Genomic DNA, 7,087 nt, shown 5'->3' on the forward strand with positions numbered 1-7,087 from the left:
TTAGCTGACTAGAAAGTCTCCTATTTCATACCCCCAATGTCCTTGTGCATACTGTTTCTTTTGCCTAAAATGTCTATCTAAGCACATTTTGCTAAAACCTTTATTTTATATGCCTCCTAGTTATTTCTGTTCATTTTTGTCTTTCAATATAAAATACCAAATAACAATGTACTTATGTTATTAGATTAACTCAACAGTCTGTGATTTTGTTATTTATCTTCTGTCACCAGAGTGGGCCCTATCACGTGAGAAAACAATCAATCAATCAATATAATGGCAATCTTTGGATCCCTGAGTTTCCCAATACATTATTCTCAGTTTATTTTGTTGTTGTTATTGTTGATGTGATATTGTCTCTGATACAAACTTAAAATCTCAAATCATGACATGACTGAATAGCTGAAAACTTTGACAGTGAGAAGAGGAAGAACTGGTGAGTGAACATTAATCTTCATCTGGTGGTATTAGAGCCAGGAAGGATGCAACAAATAGACTCTTTCACCCAGAAACCACCACCCAGCTTGTGAGACAGAGCAATCCAGTAAGAATCAAGGGTCAAAGTGTTATGTCAAGGAAGCTATGAGTACATTGGTGTGGTGCTCTACCATAGAGGATGGCAGATATGAATGTACAAGCACAACTGAGAAGCATGGTGGAAAAATCAGATTGAAATATTCATACAAAGAATACCTAAACTAATGAACTATCAATGGGAAGGGAGAAAAAAATCAAGAAGAGCTACAGATGACAAGGGAAGATTATATTCAGGCTTTGTAGTTATAAACATTGGGAAGAAATCTCCAAAAGAAAGCTACAACCATGTACTTACCCAACACCCTTCTGTAGTAAAACTCAACACCCTTGTTGTTTGGGAAAAACAAAACGCCCCAATACAGCTCTTGTCCCCAAGAGGATAAGAGAGTCTGGTATCTAGTTGGAAAAAATTAGACTAATTGGATGAAACAGAATTAGATTAGTTCCAAGAGACAAGGAAAGGGGGAAAATGATTCTGCTTTTAGAATTAGAAACCTCAGCAGGGTTTTAAATGTTTCAGATAGATATATGCATTGAATAGCCCAATAAGAAACATAGGACTTGAAAACAACAAAAGGTAAAGTGCTCAACCTAAAACTTGGTAACTAAAGAACTAGTGCAGCTATAGGAATCCATGGCAATTAATCTTGTATGAGGGGACAGGAATGATCCAACAGACTGAACCACACGGAATGTAGCATTGAGGAAGAAAAAAGAAGCCTCCCAACATTGAGACAAGAACGATCAGATAAGAAAAAACTATGAGGCTGTGTGTGTAACTCAGTGGTAGGGCACCTGCTAAGCCTACTCACAGATCTGGGTTCAGTCCTAAGTACAGTAATTCCTCAACTTTAAAACATTGAGCTACAAACTTTCCCAAGTATAGTGTATAAGACTCTGTCAGAGTAATTCACTTTCAAATTCTCTCTACTCCTTCAAAATACCTGTCATCTCTTTTCCTCCTTTTTCATCTTCAAATAAAGTGTCTTCTTTTAGTTTTTAAAAAAGACTCACTCTGGTGGCTTCCAAATGAATCCAACTCACAAACAATTCTCCTAGAATGGAACTTGGAAGCTGTGAAATTATGCGCTACCAAAAAAAAGAAAAGAAAATAGCAAGCCACAGAATTTTCTGAACCAAGTGGCAATTTTAAGTAAAATGAGACAATTAGAGACCAACCTAAGAGAGGTAAAGACGTGTGAATTCTAGAAATAACACTGGTCTAGAAATGAATAAATGTTAATTCTAGTTCTGGCTCAATCAACTATGCACTGTATAAAATTAATCATTTTTCATTCTAAGCTTAATTGTCCTTTGTCAACAAAAACTGGTAGTCAAAAATTATAATCTAGCATCAGTGTCAATTCCAAATTATACCTGCGAGACACATCTCTAACACTTTTTCAGTTTCAAAACAATTCTAAGATTATAGCTTTTTAAAAAAAAGTCTCGGGAGAAAGGGACAAATCAAGAGACAGATGGTGCCCGGGCCAGAACCCAGGAGCATAAAGCCAGAATGCTGAGAGCACAGGTGTTAAGTAGTAAGAGATTAAGAGACTAAGTGTTCTGTCAAAAGACATACATACACACACACACACACACACACACACAACACACACACACACACTTTCACTCACTCAAAACCCACCTGTCCTTCAAGGTAACTGCTTTCTTTTAATAAAGGAAAGCTGCTCTCACATCTCTATGGAAGAAGACTACAGGTAGTGGTGCTAAACCCATTCAGATGGTACTTTACTGTATACTATACTGGCCAAGGATAAAGAAAGTAGTAACAAATTAGTTGTTACTCCCTGAATCAATAGTGACCCATTTTTAACACACATATCAATCTTTAGACCTACTCTTCTGGGGATTCTCCAATTACCTCCAGGGAAACCAGTACAAAATGCCTTAGAAAATAAAAACAGTGTTAACTCACTAAATGACCTCCCAAACATATGGAAAACTTAAAATGAAGGAGAATTCAGTTTATCCATGCCCAAGAGTTATCCTGAACTACTGATAACAAAGCTTAGGCCCATCTAGGAACAATTATAATGAAAAAGCTTATATATACAACACAGCATAAAATATAAAGACACCAGCACACACCAGAGCTACTTAAAAACACATTACATACTGAGGCAGCAAAATAACCCCTAACAGGAGTCTTTTTAAATCCCACTAATAAAAAGTCTCCAGCAATTATATCTACTTTGTGAACTTAACACCCTGGATATTTTTATGGAAAGTCAGATATTTTCCTAAAACATTAAATATTACATACACAATGCACAGTAGTTCAATCTCTTCAGCTATAATTAAGAAATGACTAATTGTAGAGTCTTCAACATAAAAACTTTCAATCACTGCTATCTGTACTTGCAGAAGATTCTCTGATACGCAAATTTAACTAAATACATGCTTCAATAGTCATACAAAAAATAAAAGGACATTTCTAAAGCTGCAATGTAGGAGGGAAACAGGCGGAGTTAGAAGGATCCAAAAGGCTTAAACATTGAAAGGGTGCAATCAGTGCTTCTTGGTTTTAAATAAAACAAAAGACAAAATTCTTTATATAACCTCCTGCCTCTCAAGCTCTAGATCTAACCCCCTTATATCCCTCTGCCCTAGGGGTTTTTTTTTTTTTTGGAAAATTCTTTCCACAGTAAGTCAGTTTAGACACTATCATGAAAATCGGATTTGTAGACCAAGATGAGCTTATTGCAGTTCTCCCATACACAGAAAAATTTTTGTATTTCATGCAATAATTATTTTACTGTTTCCACCACTAGCTACCGAAAACAACAGTTTATACATTAATACCTGGGTTTGGTTTACATTCCTGCCCAAATTCCAAAACAAAGTACAAACCCACTAATTAACTTGCTTTTTAAACAACACCTAAAACTAATGAAAAAGCTTATATATACAACACAGCATGAAATATGAAGACACCAGCAAATAGACAACTGAAATTATCTCATTACCCCTCTCCCTACCCCAGCCCTACCCCACTGCCCCCTACTGCCCAAATCTGCAAATACTGAACTTATAGCTGACTACCTAGGTGGTAAAAGTTGCTGGAGAAGGATAAAGACAGGTCACAGACAACATTTCAAAGTTGCTATCTCTTATAATATTTTGGGCCTAGATAAGAGAGCTACTCAGCTTGTATGATGACATTCTCACAGGAAAATCTCTTTCGCAAAGGCTTCAAATATGCTCTTTCATGTGTGTGTGTGTGTGTGTGTGTGTGTGTGTGTGTTGCTAGAAGTTGAATCCAGAGCCTTAGGCAGGCAAGAATTCTACCATTGAGAAAAATCCCCAGCCATTCACTTCAAATCTTTGGAAATTATACACAAACTTTTGTACCTTTCACACCTGCTAGTGTGGCTGTGTAGAAGGCTGAGATTACTTTATTTAAAATTAAGACCCCACACCTCTCATTCCTGGAATGGGGCCTTTTTAAGCCTTAAGACCTTGTTCCTGAATATCTTGCCACATACTGCTTTTTTTCCACACACACACTAATTTTCAAAACTTCTATCTGTAGCTCAGTAGTACAGCATGTGCTTAGTGCTCAAGAAGCCCTAGGTTCACTATCCAGCACCAAAATCAATGAACATTTATTAAAATTCTTACAATTCTGAGAGTCATCTTACGGCAGTTTTAGCTAAAATAGTCACATTTAGTAAGCTTTTTTTCTACTAATAGTAACTGTATGATTTCAAATTTGCCTTCCCGTAGATGGAAAGTTATTGAAATTTTAGCTATGCTGAAAAAAGGAAAAGTCTTTTGTGCAGAGGACTGAGAGGGTCAACCCCCACTGTGGGAGGAGTATGCTTTCTCTAGACTTCTGGCTCCTAGATCAGCTAACTGCTCTGACACACATCATGGAATGATAGACACAGCACATTCCTCCTGCCATCAACTCTGCTGTACTAGTGCTCAGAAGACCCACTGACTTCTACAGCAACATATTTCCACCAATGCCTTTCACTCTGCCTAGACATGGGAGTAGCCCCAACTTTTTTTCCCTGCACTATACATTACCAATTAACCCCTGACACCAGAATACACATAATGTAACAAATCGGGCTATGACACCAGCAAGACCCAGCACCTGATTTCATCATTTAATAGTCTCATGACTCAGCCTCTGAGCCAGTTTCCTCATCTGTTAAATAGGGAGAAATCTAATGTCTTAAGATAGATCCCAAACTAGTTATCAAGTTGAATCCAATATTACAGAAATATTACATCTAGTCCACATTGTTTTTCACATTTCAAAATTTTGCTACATTGAAAAGTTAGGGATTTATCAAAATACAGATGCCAGAGTTACTGGGAAAAAGTCAAAGATCCATCAAAATCCAGGCCCACATTTTGCTCCCTTTAGAAGTCTTTAGAGAGGCCGTTATGATTAGTCTGAACTCCCTAGGTCAGAAAGGGTAGTAGTCCTTCACTCGTTTATGTTACCTCAGGCAACTGTAGAATTTGGGTTTCCAAACTATTTTAAGGATTAAAAACAAAACTGGTAACTGTGCTCAGGAAAAATGCTTGTTGGGGCAGCCATTACCATCAGCTCACTTGTTATTAAGTTTGGTATTCAGCCTGGACGCTCAGAACTTTATCAAAAGCAGCTGTTTTCTGTCTCATGAACACTGTACATCACAGTAAAAGCAACGACCCCTGAGGCTTTCCTAACTGCCAATGTTCCCAAGATCACTGGCCACCACATTAACTCTTTAACCTGTCTGCTTCCAGGCTGGCGCAACCTCCCTTTCACACCCGAGTCTAGGCCCACAAAAGGAGGGGAAAGACAAGTGTTTTCATTCCACAAGACACTGTTTATTACTTACAAGGATAGCAATCTGTTAAATTCCCGTGTTTTCAATACTCGGAATTGAACTGAAACCAGGCCTCCGCAGTGTGCTGAACCCCCACCACCAACAAATCCTCACAAAGTTGCTGGACTCAAATTCGTCAGCCTCCTGCCTCAGTTTCCCAGAATGCGCGACCACAAAGTCCGGAGCATTCACCACCAAGCCTCCAAATTTAAGTCGAATCACTCTCACATTTGCAAAGCAACGCGCTCTGGGAGCAGAGTTTCTCTCAGGCTAACTCCAAGAAGAAGGAGCAGCAGCAGGAGCCCTGCGCGCTCCTGTCTCGGCGCTCCCCACAGCAGAATGTCCACCCCGTCCAGCTCTGAGAAAAGCGAACAATCCAGGAAAACCACTGCCAATTCCTATTTGCCGGATGCTGTTCGGCCTCTCTGGACTGACCTCTACTTTTTAACTCTTGACGGGGAGGCGAGCCAGCCGCAGGGCGCGACCCGTCCCGCTGGGGCGGCTGAGGCAGCGCACGCGCCCGCCGCGAGCCCGGCCCGGGCGCCGCCTCGCGGTCCGCAGCGCGGGCCATCCGCACTCCGGGGCCACGGGTGCGCGGAGCGTGGTGGGGCCCCGGCCGACGTGACTCACGGACACCCACGCGAAAAAGTCCTGACCCCAAGGACCGGCTAGGGCCGCTCCAGCCCGCGTCCCGGACCTCCCAACGCACCCCTTCTTCGCCCGCCGCCTTTGCGCACCTGACCGCTGCCCGGTCTGAGGGAAATGCTGGCACAGCGACGCTGAGGCCACATGCATGCGTCTCACCGGGTCACACCAGCAAGCCTAGGGGGCGCCACCGCCTCACGGGCTCTCCTCCGCCCGCGGACGAATCCACCTCACAGCCGCGGGACCGCGGAGTTCGACGCCCAAGCGCGTGCAACCCCGGGACTCGGGCTCTCGCGCCACTCGGACGTGTGAAGCCACGTGACCTCCCCTGGCTAGGAAGGCGTGCTGCACGAGGACCAATTCTTCCGCCTTAAAGGGGCCGCGCCCACGCCGTCGCGGCACTCTTCACAGAACGTTTGCCCAGCTGCAAGGAGGGCCAACGTAGCCAGGAACCCCGCCCCATCGGGTATGAAGAAGACTCGCAGCTGGGATGAGCCTCGGGTCTCAAATGCAACGGTTGCACAAGTAGGCTGGGGGTGGGGTCGCAGGCTCTCTTCCACTCAGTCCGCACCTGTCTTTCCCTATGTTCGAGACCGCCCCAGTCCCTTACTTGGTTCCTGAGCCGCGGCGCCTTTAAGCCAAAGGCCCTGAGTCACGCGGAGACTCCCCGCCCCCCTGCCGCTGCATACCCTTCCACGAGGCCCCACGCCCGCAGGCACGTGACCGCGCCCCGCCCGAGACGCGCGCGAAGAGGGGCGGGGAGGACGCGCCGGGGCCCACGAGGCGGCGCGCGGACCGTTAGCTGTGGTGATAGAACCGGCCCGCCCCGGTGGCGGGCGGCTCTTACCGGTGGGAACGCCATGGGGCCTGGCCCCGCCAGGCAGACTGACTGACGGGCGGGCCCCCGGCCGGCAGGCGGACACGGAAAGGGACGCGCACGCACGTGGCTCTGTTTCTGCAGCGGGCCGCGCGCAGCGCCCAGCCGGGAGGCTTATAAAGCCGGGAGCCGCCCCCGCCGGATGCTGGGCACCTGTGCTGCCAGCCCCGCCCCGCCC

General features: G+C 44.4%; 1 protein-coding gene across 1 annotated transcript in view; it reads right to left on the reverse strand.

The window, feature by feature from the left end:
* Positions 1-7,087, reverse strand: part of Cpeb1 (cytoplasmic polyadenylation element binding protein 1) — a 92,920-nt gene that overhangs the window by 85,546 nt on the left and 287 nt on the right. The window lies entirely within an intron of this gene.

Source organism: Octodon degus, unplaced genomic scaffold (assembly GCF_000260255.1).
Source record: "Octodon degus isolate 3935 unplaced genomic scaffold, OctDeg1.0 scaffold00002, whole genome shotgun sequence".
Classification (NCBI taxonomy): Eukaryota; Metazoa; Chordata; class Mammalia; order Rodentia; family Octodontidae; genus Octodon; species Octodon degus.